A 15,277-nucleotide genomic window follows, 5' to 3' on the forward strand; every position below is an offset into this window, starting at 1 on the left:
GTGCAGGGGGTCCTGGGAAGTGACAGTTGTCCGGAGACCCCGTGGCAGCGGCAGTGCAGACTCGCCCTCAGGTTCATCCAGACGCAGCCCCCCCCCCACTCCAGGTTTCTCCCAAGCCCTCGTCTCAGGCAGGGGACAGCATGGCAGCTCTTGTGTCCTTGGTCACCATTCCCCAGCCAGGCCGCAAGCTCCTTGGAGCAGGGGTGGGTTGGGGGCTATTCAGACCCCCTGTTTTGTCCCGTGAGGGGCCAGCACGGTCTGGCGTGTGGTGGGCGTGACTGACTCGTCCACTGGTTGGGCACCCACAGTTGGTTCACTGACTCACCTGAAAACCTTGTTTGAGGACCAAGGCTGGGGCAGAAAAATGAACCCTGTGCAAAGCTTGCCGCCTCCCCTTCCGAAGCTCATAGTTTAGGGGTCTGCTCATAGTATGTGAACACATGCATAGTTAGGATATTGATACATATGCTGGAAATGTAGGTGTGGTTTCTGCTTGAGTCCCTGGGTGAGGAGGGGTTTGAGGGTGACTTTGGGCCCTTCAGTTACAAGTAAGAGAAGTCTCTGTTTGAACTGGCTTAAAGAAGAGAGAGAGAAAGTGGCAGAGGGCGAGGAAGGAGGGAGGAGGAAGCAGAAAGAGGAGGAGGGAAAAGAAGGGCAGCAGGTTGATCTTCAGAAACGAATAGCTTGTCGGTTCAGGTCCAGCTGGATCCAGAGTCTCCAAGAGGCCCGGGCTGCCTCTGTCTGACTCGGGGGCCTGTTTCCGCTGGCGTCCCTGTTCTCTTGACTGCCCACAGCCCTTACGGGTGGAGAGTGTCCTGCAGACTCCTCCAGGAGCACCACGGCCCTGGAACTGAGCCTTCTTGTCCTGGCTTGGATTTCACGCCCATTTTTGGACTGTCGCTGGTGAAAGGTGGGGGGCTTCTTGGGATCCCCAAGGGTCCAGGGCTGCTGGAGCTCTCTGAGAAGGGATACTCGACTGGAGGGTTCCTTGTTGACATCCCCCTTGGCCCCAAAGCCTGCAGTATGTATTTGTTCAGTCCCAGGGCACTGTCATGAAATGAGATTTAAAAAATGAAACCTAGCCTTGAAAAGGAAGGGCATTCTGGTACAGGCTGTACCATGAATAAACCTTGAGGACATTCTGCTACTAAACGTAATAAGCAGAATGCTGTTGTTGCCTTCTGCTAAGAAGCTAACAAACAAAAAGACACCCCCTGTGTGATTCCACTTGCACGACGTCCTTAGAGTCATCAGTATCATGGACACAGAAAGTAGAAGACTGGGCGCCACGCGCTGGGGGTGGGAGGGGAGTTAGTGTTTCATGCAGAGTCAGAACCTTAGTTTGGGAAGATGGAAGGGTTCTGGAGGTGGAATGCTGTGATGTTCGCATAGCAATATGAAGTGCTTATGCCGCAAAAGGACACCCTTCAAAATGGTTAAAATGGTGAGTTTTATGTTGTATCTTACCACAATTAGAAAGTTTATGAAAAATAAAACTCAGCTGAAAATGGTGACATATGCAGGTCGTTTATTAAACGTGAGCAGAAACAGGAAAAAAAGGAACGTTGGCGTTCATGCAGTATTATTTGTTTATTTTTAAAAGATTTCTTTTTCTAATGTGGATCATTCAAAAAAATCTGTGTTGAATTTGTTACAGTGTTGCTTCAGTTTTTTTCTGTCTTGGTTTTTTGGCCGAGAGGCATGTAGGATCTTAGCTCCCCCACCAGGGATCAAACCCACAGCCCCTGCCTTGGAAGGTGAAGTCTTAACCACTGAACTGCCAGGAAGTCCCTGGTGCAGTATTATTTAAAGAGAGGCCCACAGACTTTCCCAGTGGCCACATCAGTGGTTCAGTGACCACTTCCCAGCAGCAGGATGCCCGTCCTGTCCTTGTGGTGTTTTAACCTTGACCCTTGCGCCTGAGCACACACATACACGACCTTGACCCTTGGTTCAGCTTTTACAGGTTGCCGTCTGTAAAGTTACCGTTTCTTTCAGTGATGAGTACCACTGCGGAGGGAGAGGAAATGCTTGAGAGTTTGCAAACATTCCATTCCTCCTATCATGAAAACGTCCATTCAAAAAGTAGAGAGAATAGTTACGATGGACCCCATAGCCTACCTAAAATTTACTAATGAACGGACGACTTGCCACACTTGCTTCATCGCGTTGCTTTTTCTCTGTGGACGGTTGAAGGCAAACCCCCGGTGATGTTGCTCTTTCAGTCCATGTCTCTAACTGGTGAGGGTTACTTCCATGACCACAAGACCCCTGTCACACCAACAGCGAGGGCCCTGCTTCCTAGCACGGTTGAGCAGTAGCACAGCTGAGCAATTGAACTGCACCTTTGATTTAGTTTTAGCGAGTTTTTGTTGACTTGGCCACACATGGCCCGTGGCTGCCAGAGTGGCCCACACAGGTGTAGAGCCTTATTTAATTCCGGATCGACGTTCTTGGCGAGACAGACAAGAAGCGTCGCTTCGCATCTCCCAAGGAGGCAGGGGGTGCCTGACTGTGCTGTTTCCACTGATGCTGGGGTCTGTCTCGGGGCCAGCGAGGTGATGCTGAGTTCCCTGGATTGGACCATCCCATTGCTTAGCAACCTCTCATCAACCTTCCCTGCATCTGTTGATCACCCTTGCCTGAATCAATGATTTCATTAGGGGTTGTAGTTTTGTGATTTTTCAGGAGCCTCTCTTCAGGAAAATAGACCCTCACTTCAAACACCTCTGCACTCAGTGTATCAAAGTGGTGGGATCTTTGTTATTATCTGAGAGAAAACCGACCCGTCATTTCTTTCGAAGAAAGGCCTCAGTGAGAAGGAATGGATCAGTCCCTTTTCGAAGTGGAGACGTTCTCAGGATGTGCGGGTGCTATTTCAGGCTCTTTGCACCCCCTGGTGTTGTGCACACAGTGTGTGTGCAGGTCTGTGTGCATACCTGTGTACATGTGGGTGTGCGTGCATGCACATAGGTGCATTTTGCTCCAGAAAGATGTAGGTCTCTGGGAGAGGCTGTTCCTGCCTGAAGGCAGCTGCTTTGCTCAGCAGTTGGCGCCTGAATCCTGGTCGTAAGGGATGGAGTTGGCTGGGAACCAGCTTTGCGGGGAGAGGACAGCCCAGGGCCCTCTGCTTTGGAATTTCCATGACTCCACCCAGGATGGTGTCCTGGACACTTGGACATGGGCAGGGCTGGGCTAAGCCAGGGCCAGTGGCACTGTGTTGGTGGAGATGGGGCGTGCCCAGGCCTCTGCCCTGTTCCACGGGCCCTGGAGTGGCCCCTCCTTCCACGGGGAATAGTATGAGCGTGGAAGAAACGATTTTCTGTGAAAAGATCAGCCATCCCAGGATGTCCCTGTGGTTCCGGTGGGAGGATGGTGCAGCCTACCTGTTGTAAGGTGGCTGCCCCCATCCCTGGAGTTAGGGCTGCTTTCGCCACTTAAGCTGAGCCCAGGGCGGCGACAGGTCCCCTGAGGCTGATGGGGGTGGGGTAGGGGGAGATATTTATTGACTTTCTTTTTGTGTAAATATTTATTTACTTATTTTGGCTGTGCCAGGTCTTAATTGCAGCATGTGGGATCTAGTTCCCTGACCAGGGATCAGACCTGGGCCCCCTGCATTGGGAGCCTGCAGTCTCAGCCACTGGACCACCAGGGAAGTCCCTTACTGAGTTTCTCCAAGTTCCTTCCAGTGGATTCTGGTTAGGGATGTGCCTCTTCGAAGGCACATCGGGTGTGGCCCCTGCGAGGAGAAGGGGGATGGTTGCGATCCCATCCTGGCTTCCAGGAGGAGAGCGCTGCAGAGATGGGATGTGGTGGGTTTAGGGGGGCAGGGATGGGCAGGGTGGTGGCCTGTCCCTTCCCGAGGCGGTGGAAGCTGGAGGGTGTGAGTGAGCCTTGCAGACTGGGATGCGCTGGGCAGACAAGCCTCCTGGGATCAGCAGCTGCAGCAGCCAGGACTGAAATCCCTCAGAGGCGGTACTGCTTCTTATTTGTCGCTTGTTGGCTGCAGGCAGCGCTATGCAGCCTGTGGGATCTTCGTTCCCCAGCGGGAGATGGAGCCTGGGCACCCCCCCCCCCCCCGCCCCGGAAGTGGAAACAAGGAGTCCTAACCACTGGACCACCAGGGACGTCTGCAGTCTTGCTTCTTGCCCAGAGTGCCTGTGGCTGTATCTTTGGGGTTTTACTCTTAGCTGCCAAGAACCTGCCCTCATGTGGGCTTCCCCAGAAGCTAAACCCAGGGACGAGGATACAGGGGCAAAGGGTGTATTTGGGAGGTGACCCCGAGATGCAGCAGCAGGAGGGAGCGGGAGTGAGGACAGGGGAGGGCGCAGAGCCACAATGGAAGCGGGGTGCCCTGTAGGCGCCCAGAGCTTGGTCCTGCACGGGAGACTGTGGGGAGCAAGGCTGGGAGTTGTCTCCACTGAGGGCAGAGGGGCAGGGTCTCCGTCAGCCCGCCCGGAGTCCCTGCGGAGGCTGATTCCTCTGAGCGTTAGGCTCCTAAATCTTCGGTGCAAATCTCAGAGCTCTCCGCCTGGGGTCTGGATGCTGGGGAGGGGGATCGGCATCCCCAGCTTCGAGGCGGTGAGTCGACCACTCGGCTTGTATCAGCTCCCCGTTATGGAGATTCCATAGGGTGGACGTCCACCCTGGGTTTCTGGTCCAGAATGTTTGGGTTCCCGTGGCACCTGTTCGTCTGTCATCTTCTGGGAGCTTCTGGTGAGGCCAGGAGGATGGGGTGAGGCCAGGAGGATGGGGTGGTCCCTGCTTCAGAGGCGTGGACCCTCATTAAGCCAGATTCTGCAGGGAGCCCCCGGGGGGCTGCAGGGCTGGACTCTGGCCCCAGCTGTGTTGGGTCAGGACCACCGGCTGCGCACCTCCAGGGAGGCGCCGTTCACGTGGAACACCACATTTTCTCTGCTCCAGGCCTACCAGGGACCCCGGCCCTTTCCCCTCTTCCTTGGCTTGCCTTCCTGGTCCCGCTCTCTCCTCGCTGGGGTTTCGATCTCACAACAGTTCTGAGCTGGCGGCGGCCCATGGTCTGCTCTCCCCAACTCTGTTTCCCAGAGACCGAGCCAAGCTGCTGTCTGCCATCCAGGAGGAGCTGGGAATTCATGAATGGACACAAAGAAGTAGCCCGGGACCCAGCTGGAGAAAGGGAGCAGTCCAGAGGGCCCAGGGCCAGAGGGACGGACAGACAGACCCCGCTTTGTCTCCTGGACAAATCCCTTTAGTCCTCTGTCCTGGGGATTCAAGGCTGCCACCGCCAGGCACCAGCCTGGCCCGGAAGGGGCGGCTGCAGCAGTTTCCCTGGGCCCTGGGCTCATTCGGAGGAAGAGGCCCGCTTCTCTCCTGGGGCTGCGGACCCCGGCCGGGCCCAGGCCTGGAGAGGAGGGAGACATTGCAGAACTGAGCCTGGGCCTGGCTGCTTCAGACCGCAGGCGGGGAGGGGTCGGGGCGGGGGGTAGGGCCAGTCGCTGGCATGCCCAGGCCTGGAGGAGGGCCCAGGTGGTGGGCACAGGGCAGGTGATCAGCAAGCTTAGGCCCTGCCCGGGGCTGCCCGCAGAGACCCCAGGGTGGTGGTTTAGTAAGCATACCTTTTATAGGCCCCGCCCAGACCTGGCTGGTAGGAGCCTGAGGCTACTCCATCTTTAACCCTTTATTGGAGTGTAACTACTGATCAAGGTTGGGAAAGGAGTAGACAAGGCAGTATTGTCATCCTGCTTTGTTTAACGTATATGCAGAGTATATCATGAGAAACGCTGGGCTGGGTGAATCACAAGCTGTAATCAAGATTGCTGGGAGAAATACCAATAACCTCGGATATGTAGAAGATACCACTCTCATGGCAGAAAGTGAGGAGGAACTAAAGAGCCTCTTGATGAGGGTGAAAGGGGAGAGTGAAAAAGTTGGCTTAAAACTCAACATTCAAGAAACTAAGATCATGGCATCCAGTCCCATCATTTCATGGCAAAAAGAAGGGGAAAAAATGGAAACAGTGACAGATTTTATTTTCTAGGGCTCCTAAATCACTGCGGATGGTGACTGTAGCCATGAAATTAAGACACTTGCTCCTTGGAAGGAGGGCTATGATAAATCCAGACAGCATATTAAAAAGCAGAGACATCATTTTGCTGATAGAAGTCCATATAGGCAAAGTTATGGTTTTTTCAGTAGTCATGTATGGATATGGGAGTTGGACCATATAGAAGGCTGAGCGCCAGAGAATTGATGGTTTCGAACTGTGATGCTGGAGAAGACTCTTGAGAGACCCTCCGACTGCAAGGAGATCCAACCAGTCCATCCTAAAGGAAATCAACCTTGAATATTTATTGGAAGGACTGATGCTGAAGCTGAAGCTCCAGTACTTTGGCCACGTGATGTGAAGAACTGACTCATAGGAAAAGACCCTGATGCTGGGAAACATTGAGGGCAAAAGGCGAAGGGAATGGTTGAGGAAGAGATGGTTAGGTCACATCACTGACTCGATGGACATGAATCTGAGCAAACTCCAGGAAATAGTGAAGAACAGGGAAGCCTGGCATGCTGCAGTCCGTGCGGTCGCAAAGAGTCAGACACGACTTGGCAACTGAATAACAGCAACTACTGGAAAGTATGTGCGTTTCCTTTAAGGCTGGAAAACTGAGCACCCTCATGGGACCATTTTGAGTTTGGCCGGTTTGGCCAGGGCTGCTCTGACCACTGGCCAGTGAGGTGGGGGTTTCAGGAGCTAGGAAATGGCTCTGTTCCTTCTCTTCTTCACCTCTGATCCACAGCCTGTCCTCCATCCAGCGGGGGATGATCAGATACTTTATACTACGGTGTGAAAGACTGATGGCAGAACCTTTCCCATCAGGACCATGGACAGGGCTGAAGGAGGAGGTGAGTGGACTGTCTAAACCTGTCTGGGTTGCAGTCAGCCGCACCACTTCTGAGTTGGTCTCAGAATCCCCATATACAATGACAAGCGTCATCTTGGCCCTGCACAGCTTACGGCGTCCTTGTGAGGCTGGGAGAGGGGGAGGGAGTGGAAGCTTTGGGGGGAGCTTTTACATCAGTGACGGCCGCCTCTCGCCTACCCGGCGCCCGTGGCAGACGTTGCTAATTCATCACCTAGATTCGTTCTCAGAATTCTTTCAGCACAGCACTCCAGGCCGGCTCCTGTCCATTGATCAGAACTGGCGTGTGAGCTGAAGTCCATGTACTCCCTCCGCTGGGCCCGGTGTTGATTCTGTGGTCCTGGGGCCCAGGGCCATCCCTGCTGAGTGGCACCTGGCACCGTCCAGGTGGGGCGCCTCACCCCCTGCCTGCCGGCCTCTTCCTCCAGCCCACTGCTCCTCGGCCTTGCCCCTGCCCTGGAATCGCGTGGGAAGTTTTTTTAAAAAAAATGTCGCCCCTGCTCCCCAGCTGCATTGATCCTGTTTTGTCAGGGACTTTGGGACTTTTCAGATCTCCCCGGTGATTGTTAAGGGCAGCAGCACTAGCCCTGGCCCCTTCCTCCAGCCTGCCAGGCGAGGGATGATGTCGCTGTTGTCCTGGGTGGTGTGGAATTCGGGGGAGCGGAGCGGTGATGGCCCAGCGGAGACCCAGCTCATGTCACCTCCATGCTGGCGTGTTCACAGAGGGTCTTCGTCCATGCAAGGCTTCTTCTTTCCTTACTTAGACACGTTGGAGCACCTCTCCCAGAGCTGGTGGAGGAGGCAGAGGGCGTCAGCATGTATACATGCCTCCTGTGGGCAGGGCACGTCACACGCTGTGTCTCGTCACCCTCCTGTAGCCCAGGTCTTGAGGTTGGACAATCCCAGGCTGAAATCCTGGCTCCTTCCTTTCATAGCTGTCTTGAATCACCTCAGTTCAGTTCAGTCACTCAGTCGTGTCCGACTCTTTGTGACCCCATGGACTGCAGCACACCAGGCTTCCCTGTCCCATCACCAACTCCTGGAGCTTGCTCAGACTCATGTCCATCGAGTCAGTGATGCCATCCAACCATCTCATCTTCTGTTGTCTCCTTCTCCTCCCGCCTTCAGTCTTTGCCAGCATCAGGGTCTTTTACAATGAGTCAGTTCTTCGCATCAGGTAGCCGAATATTGCATCAGAAAGGTGATTTGGTTTTTTGGACCTCAGTTTTCTCAGCTGTAAAGTGGGTTCAGTAATACCACGGAGGATTTTTTTTTTTTTTACGGAGGATTTATAGTAACAGAATCATCAGTGTCAGCCATGTGCCGATGTGTACGGAGTGCTGTGTGCAGACTAACCCATTCCATCCCTTTAGGATCCCCCAGGGTGGGTGCTGATAACGTCCCCATTGCTCAGATGAGAAAAGTGAGGCCCAGAAGGCTTGAGTAACTTGTCCACGGACACGTGGGTTGATAAAGGATGGGGCTGGGGTTGAAGGAGTAGGGACTGGAAGGGTTTTGAAGTTCATGGAAGTAAGAGGCAAGAAGGGACTTTTTAAAGAAATGTATTTACTTATTTGCTGTGGCGGGTCTTGGTTGCATCGTGCGAGATCTTTCATCGTGGGACACCTGGGTCTCTCCAGGTGTGGCTGTTGGGCTTAGTTGCTCCGCAGCATGTGGCATCTTAGTTCCCCAACCAGGGATCAAACCTGCATCCCGTGCATTGCAAGGCAGGTTCTTAATCACTGGGCCACCAGGGACGTCCCTTGAGAAGGGACTTTTCAAGGTAATTCCGGTGTGAGCCCAGCAAGAAAAGAGGAGAGTGGTAGAGAAAGCCTCTGTCTTCTGGGAGAATTCATGACTAGGATGTTGGCAGAGATTCGGACCCTCGCTTTTCTCATCTGAGCAACGGGGATGTTATCAGCACCCTCCCCGCTCCCGGGGCATTCTAAGGCCAGTGTGGCGTGGTCTCAGGTGGGGTGAGGAGCATGTTACTGGATAACGGACAGAAGGCCCTCATTGTAAAGCAGCTGAGATCTTTGCCTGAGTTGTCTCTGCACTCGTGACCTGGGTGAGGTGGGACTTGTACGTGGTGTCCTTGGACGTCGAGCAGAGGCGGTCCTGAGCCCACTGTTCATGGAGAGGCTCAGCCCTCCCAGGGGCTGATAGTGAGATGCGGGAGGAGAGAAATGAATCGAAGAAGGAATTGTGACGCAAAAAGCAACCGGGACGTAAAGATTCGGAGAATTCTCCGCCTGTCCAGACGTTAAATAGCAGGCACGTGTTCAAAAGGGAACACCGCAGATGTGGCCCGCAGACCATCCGTGAGGAGATTAGTGTCGATGGGGGGACCATGGGCCCATCTGCCTCTGCCCTGAAGCCAGGGCAGAATCCTCCCGGCCGGGGCGAATACATGGAGGAGGGCCGCACGCGAACGCGGGCGCTATTGCTCGGGAAAAGGGAAGAGCCACGAGCAGAGGCAGTTCTGAGATCTCGGGGCGGGACCCGCTGCTCCTGTTTCCAAGGGTGGGGGCGTCTCAGGGGTGGGGTGACCTGCTGAGCTGGGGGGGTGATGCTGTCACCCAGGGCCCCCGGAGGGCACAGCGTGGGACCAAAGAAGATGTTCTCCAGCCTGAAGGTCTTGAGGAACTTGCCTTGCTCCCCTTTGGCCTTTTTGGGCCCCATCACCCCTTCCTCCTTTTTTCTAACTCTAACAGATCCCTTCCTTTTTTATTTACTCAGTCTTGGCTGCGCTGAGTCTTTATTGCTGCGATAGGGCTTTCTCTAGTTGCAGTGCTCGGGCTTTTCATTCCGGGGCTTCTCTTGTTGCAGAGCTTAGAACCCTTTCCTTCTTTTTGATATCTTTTTTTTTTTTTTTTTTAAGTGGGAATGTCTGTCCCACGCCTGTCCCACCGTTGTATTTTGGAAGCACACAGTTTATTTCGTTTCCCAGACTCACAGCTGGAGAGGAGTTTTGCCTCGGAATGGATCGTACTCCCGCGTCTCACCCATGTCTGACTTAGATGTCTTCGCTTGACTCGACTTGCTCACTCAGTCGTGTCTGACTCTTTGCGACCCCGTGGACTGGCGCCCGCCAGGCTCCTCTGTCCATGGGATTCTCCAGGCAAGAATACTGGAGCGGGTTGCATTTCTTCCTCCAGGGGATCTTCCCGACGCGGGGGACGGATGCAGGGATTGAAGTCGCCTCCCCTGCATTGCAGGCGTACTCTGCCACTGAGGCATCGGGGAAGCCCCTCGATGACGTTTCGATGAGACTTTGAACTTTGGGCTTTAGAGGTAATGCTGGGTTGAGTTGAGACTTTTGGGATTGTTGGGATGGAACGAGTGTATTTTACGCTCAAGAAGAACGTACATTCGAGGGGCCCGCGGTGGTACGCTGTGGACACACGAGGAGGTCATGTGGCCGCCCAGAGACGTTAAGACGTTTCCCCTGTGTCACACAGCAGCGAAGTGACCATGCAGGCATGTCCCGCCCAGCTGTGTCTGGCTCCAAAGCCCCGCCCCGCCAGCTCAGGGTGGGGGTTGACCTTCTGTCCCGGTCTCCCTGGCAGCTCAGCTTGGGAGCCCTTCGCAAAGAGGTACCCTCTTTACTCCCATGAAATGCTGCGGCCACGTGGTCATCTAAGTGGCTGGGCTGGCCACAGAACGCAGATTCTGTTCTCCAGAAAGGAGGCAGAAGGCCCATTTCCCTCCTTTATTTGAACCAGCAGCAACTTGCTAGAAATGCTGACTCTGAAATTTCCCACAGTCTTGTAGGCTGCCAGCTCTGTTCCAGAACATTCTAAACTTTCTCTCTGCATTTCAGCTGTTAAAAGTGACTCCCTCGTCCCCGTACTGGGAAGACAGGTAGACAAGCCGTGGCACGGCCACACGCTGGACTAGTTCTCAGCAGTGAAAAGGAAGGGACCATTGACCCAGGCAACAGCATGGATGAAGCTGACCTGCATTAAGCTGAGTGGAGAAAGCCAAACTCAAAAGGCTGTGCCAGGGGAAAAGAAGAAAAGAGGCTGGAAGCGTTGAGATGATGGCCAAGAATAGTAATGTTAGGAGGGTCCATTTTTTTTTTTTCAAAGGAAACAAGTTTGTCTTAGATACAGTTTAAGCAGAGAAGAAGTAAGTCCCTGTTTGGCATTCCAAGCACAGTTTCTTTTCATCTAAGAATACACTTGGCTTGATGCAATCAATTCTTTTCAGACAGTAAAATAAAATAAAATAAATGTCTGCAGGGCTTCTGTGTGATCCCGTGTATGAGGTGCTGGAAATGGGGAAGCTATGAGGGGTCAGAGAGCAGAGCATCGGCTACAGGACTGCGGGGAGGGACGGGGCAGCAGGAGGGTGTTTGGGGGGATGGGGGATGGGCCTTTTGTTTCTCTTGGTTTCTCTTGGTTATGGGGGTGGTTATACAACGCTCTTCATTTACCTAAACGTGTATAAAGATGTGCCGCAAAAAGGAGAAATTTTACTGAACGTAAATGGAAAGGAAATTTAAAAACATAAACAGTGAATGCACTGTCCTCTTCAGAATGCCTGCCTAGAGGTTTGTGAAGGAAGAAAAAGGACGCCACAAGGAGTTAAAGAAAACGTTCTCGACTCTTGCGGGCTGTGGGAACTCTGTTTCTTGGGTCTTTGCCCCTGGCCCCTCTCCACTCTCCTGACCACATTCAATAGCGGCAGCTCTGGGTGAAAGACAAGGAAAGTTTTGTGGAGCCCAGAAATAAATAAATAAACTGCTGCATCCCAGTTGCCCTGGCAACCGTGACATCACCCTCGGACCTGAGAGGCTGGCCTCGTGAGGGGCTTGGTGTTTGTTAAAGGGGCAGGGGAGAGGGTGGTCCCGGCTACAGGTGGGGGAGAAAGGTGTCAGCTGCACCCCTTCACGGCTGGCCTCGGAGTCCCGGCCCCCAGCCCAATCAGCGCGGTGTGTAAACTAGCACCTCCTCTCTGGGGTCTCTGGGGGCAGACTCTGTCAAAGGGAACGCTGTGTGTGCCTGTGTTGGTGTCTCTGGTAACGGATGAACACACACTTTGTGGCTTAGTTGTTATTTTATTTTTTTGCCACGTCGCGCTACACACATGATCTTCGTTCCCCGACCAGGGATCGAACCTGTGCCCCCTGAAGTGGAAGCACGGAGTCTTAACCAGTGGACCGCCAGGGGAGTCGCCACACTTAGTGGCTTAAAGCAATGGAAATCGGGCCCCAGTTTGGTTCCCTCTGGAGGCTTGCGGATGCGCCTGCTCCGGGCCTCCCTCCCAGCTTCTGACGGCTGCCGGCACCCTCAGTGTGAAGCTGCCCCAGGCCTGTCTCTGCCCCGGTCTTCACTATGTGTCTCTCCTCTGCTTACAAGGACACCTGTCATGTTGGATGAGGGGCTCGCCCCGCTTCAGTGTGACCTCATCTCAGCTGATTACATCTGCAGCTCTTTGCAAATAAGTCAGATTCCGAGGTCCTGGGGGGTCAGGACTTCAGCACAGGAATTTTGGGACGACACAATTCAGCTGTTATGACGCTATTTTTTTGTTGTTCTATTTGCTCTAGTGGTGTAGGTCCAGCATACAGGAAGTACCCCACAAATGCTAAGTGGACCGCACCCGCAGCATTGGGGGTGCAGGGTCTTACCGCTGGACCACAGGGAAGTCTCCCACACCTAGCGCGGACACAGCATACAGTGGTGCTTTATGAATGTTCTGTGCAGTGTACTGCATTGAGCCCTTTGTTCTGAACCACACACTCATTTCTCACGTCTGTGGGAAATGATCGGGTTCCTGGGGTGGGGGCTGGTTTTCGGTGTTTTAGTGGAGTTAACCACCCCCCGCACAGGTGGATGATTCTTGGCAGAGTCCAAGGTGAACCGTCCACTTGCCCGACTCTGAGCCGGTGTGGTCCTGCCCGCCGCCCGAGAGAAGGTGTTGGCAGCTCTCATCCCCCAGCCCCCACCCCACTTCCAGCCTGACCTGGAGACGCCTGCAGGGAGTCCTGTCAGGGGCAGGCCCGTGCCATCCCACCTGGGTGATGTCGCTTCCTGACTCTGCCCTGGAGCATCCCCTCTGGAAAGCAGGGGTCGTGATGGCTCTGTGGGCCGGTGGAGCTCCTGTGAGGAGGAGACGAGAGACTGGGGTGGACAGAGGCGGGGCTGGGGCTTGGAAGATTCTCTAAAGACACCAGAACATCAGGAATGTTTATCATTGGAACTTCCGGGAGACCTGGGTTGGATCCCTGGCTTGGGAAGATCCTCTGGAGAAGGGAAAGGCTACCCACTCCAGTATTCTGTTCTGGACAATTCCATGGGCTGTATAGTCCATGGGGTGGCAAAGAGTGAGACACGACTGAGCGACTTTCACTTTTCCTGGTGGTTCAATGATTAGGACTCTGCACAGTTAGTGCAGGGGACACCGGTTCAATCCCTGGTTGGGGAAGTAAGATCCCTCATGTGGCCAAAAAAATTTTTTTAAATAGGAATGTTTACTGTCAAGATGAACTCACCTGGTCGTTCCACCTGTGGATCAATGCCGAGCAGAAATGAGTGCATATGTTCACTACCATGAAAGCTCACAGCAGAGTTACCGTAACAGCCTCAAGCTGGAACGTCCACCTCCAGTAGATAGGATAAATGAATTGTGGTTTGCTCACCTGGCAAAATACTGTGTTGCAATGAAAGCAACCAATTACCCTATCTGACAAAAGTCACGCTGAGCGCAAGGAGCCAGACCCAGAGAGTGTGTGCTGTGTGATCCCACAGATGGGAAAAATCAAGAACCAGCAAAAGTAATCTACAGTGACTGTGTGTGTGTGTGTGGGGGGTGGTCGGGGGTCAGGTTCCTTGAGGGGTGATGCTCCAGGGAAGGGATGTGAAGGCAGTTTCTAGGGTGTGGGAAAGGAGCTCCGGGCGGGTGTCTGTAAAATCCTTAGAACTGCACCCTGGGGAGCTGTATACTGTGTGTCTGTGACATGTAAAGAAAATTAAATTAGGAAATGAAAGAGCATGCTGCACCCCGAGATTTATTTATTTATTAATATTTTGTCCACACTTCACGACTTGCGGTATCTAAGTTCCCTGACCATGGATTGAACCTGGGCCCTCGGCAGTGAGAGCACAGAGTCCTAATCACTGGGCTGCCAGGGAATTCCCTGAAACCTGATATTTAGCAAATTCGACTTTGGGGATTTGGCTCAAAATGCTGGATAGTCCAAAAAAAAGGTGTAATAGAGAGAGGGAGTGAGGGGAGGGGAGGGGAGCGGAGGCGGGCCCTCCCCACCAGCAGGGCCGAGGGCCCCTGGGGCTCTGTGACTGGGGCTGCTGCCGGCCGCCTTGGCCCAGCTTCCGGGGGTTCTGTGTCTTCCCCCCAGGTTCATGAACCACCGGGTTCCCGCCCACAAGAGGTACCAGCCCACGGAGTACGAGCATGCTGCCAACTGTGCGACCCACGCTGTGAGTCTGGGGGGCCGAGAGCCACAGGAGGGCCGGGAGGCGTCCCGTTGCCCTTGGGGTCTGTGCTCTCCTCCCAGAGCGCTGACCCGAGGGGCCCTGTCCCTCAGGCCTTCTTCCGTGGCCCCGGAAGAGGGAGTGGGATCCCGAGGGAAGGCCGTGTGGGTAAATGGGGCTGTGGCTCTGAGCGTGCCTCTCTTTGGCCTTAAGAACCTTCAGTGGCCCCCTAGTACCCAGTACAGTGTCCGGGCTCCGTAGAAGCTCCCAGCGCCAGGTCTTGGCCTGAATGTCGGCCCACCTCCCCCTGCAGTAATCTTGCCCCCAGGCGCCAGCATCCTGAGCCCCATCTGCTGTTTCCAAACTAGAAGGCACGACCCAACATCTTTGCACATGCTGTTCCCAGGGCCTGGAATACTTGCCATCTCCCCCATGAAATCCTGCTCTGGGCAGCAGTCCTTAAACCTCTGGGCCCCTTTGAGGATCTTAGGAAGATCTGGACCTATGCTGTCCAGCTTCGTAGCTACTGGCCTCACGCAGCTGAAATATGGCACGTCTGAACTGAGGTGTGCTGTGAGTGTAGACTACACGGCAGCTTTTGAAGACTCAGCATGAAAAAAAGAATGCAAGATATCTTAATTCTCTTTATATTAATGATGTGTTGAAATGATACTTTGGATATATTGGACTAAGCAGAATATATCAATAAAGTCAGTTTCACCTTTTTTTAAATTTTTAAATAAAATTTTTTCATTTTTTTCATTTTTAAAATGTGGCTACTAGAAAATCTAAAATTACCTGTGCTGGGACTTCCCTGGTGGTCCAGTGGCTAAGACTCTGTGCTCCTAGTGCAGGGGGCCCCGGGTTTGATCCCTGGTCAGGGAACTAGACCCCACATGCCGCAACTAAGAGTTTGCAGGCTGCAACTAAAGATCCTGCACA

General features: G+C 53.7%; 1 long non-coding RNA gene across 1 annotated transcript in view; it reads left to right on the plus strand.

Moving 5' to 3' along the window:
• The window catches only part of LOC122432964, a 29,061-nt gene extending 14,011 nt beyond the window's left edge, over positions 1–15,050 (plus strand). Inside the window, exons 2-3 of the long non-coding RNA XR_006266987.1 lie at positions 14,260–14,341; positions 14,742–15,050. This is a non-coding gene — a long non-coding RNA (uncharacterized LOC122432964). The remainder of the gene's footprint in view (positions 1–14,259; positions 14,342–14,741) is intronic.
• Positions 15,051–15,277: the final 227 nt, after the last annotated feature.

This window comes from Cervus canadensis, chromosome 32, assembly GCF_019320065.1.
Source record: "Cervus canadensis isolate Bull #8, Minnesota chromosome 32, ASM1932006v1, whole genome shotgun sequence".
In the NCBI taxonomy this organism is placed as follows: Eukaryota; Metazoa; Chordata; class Mammalia; order Artiodactyla; family Cervidae; genus Cervus; species Cervus canadensis.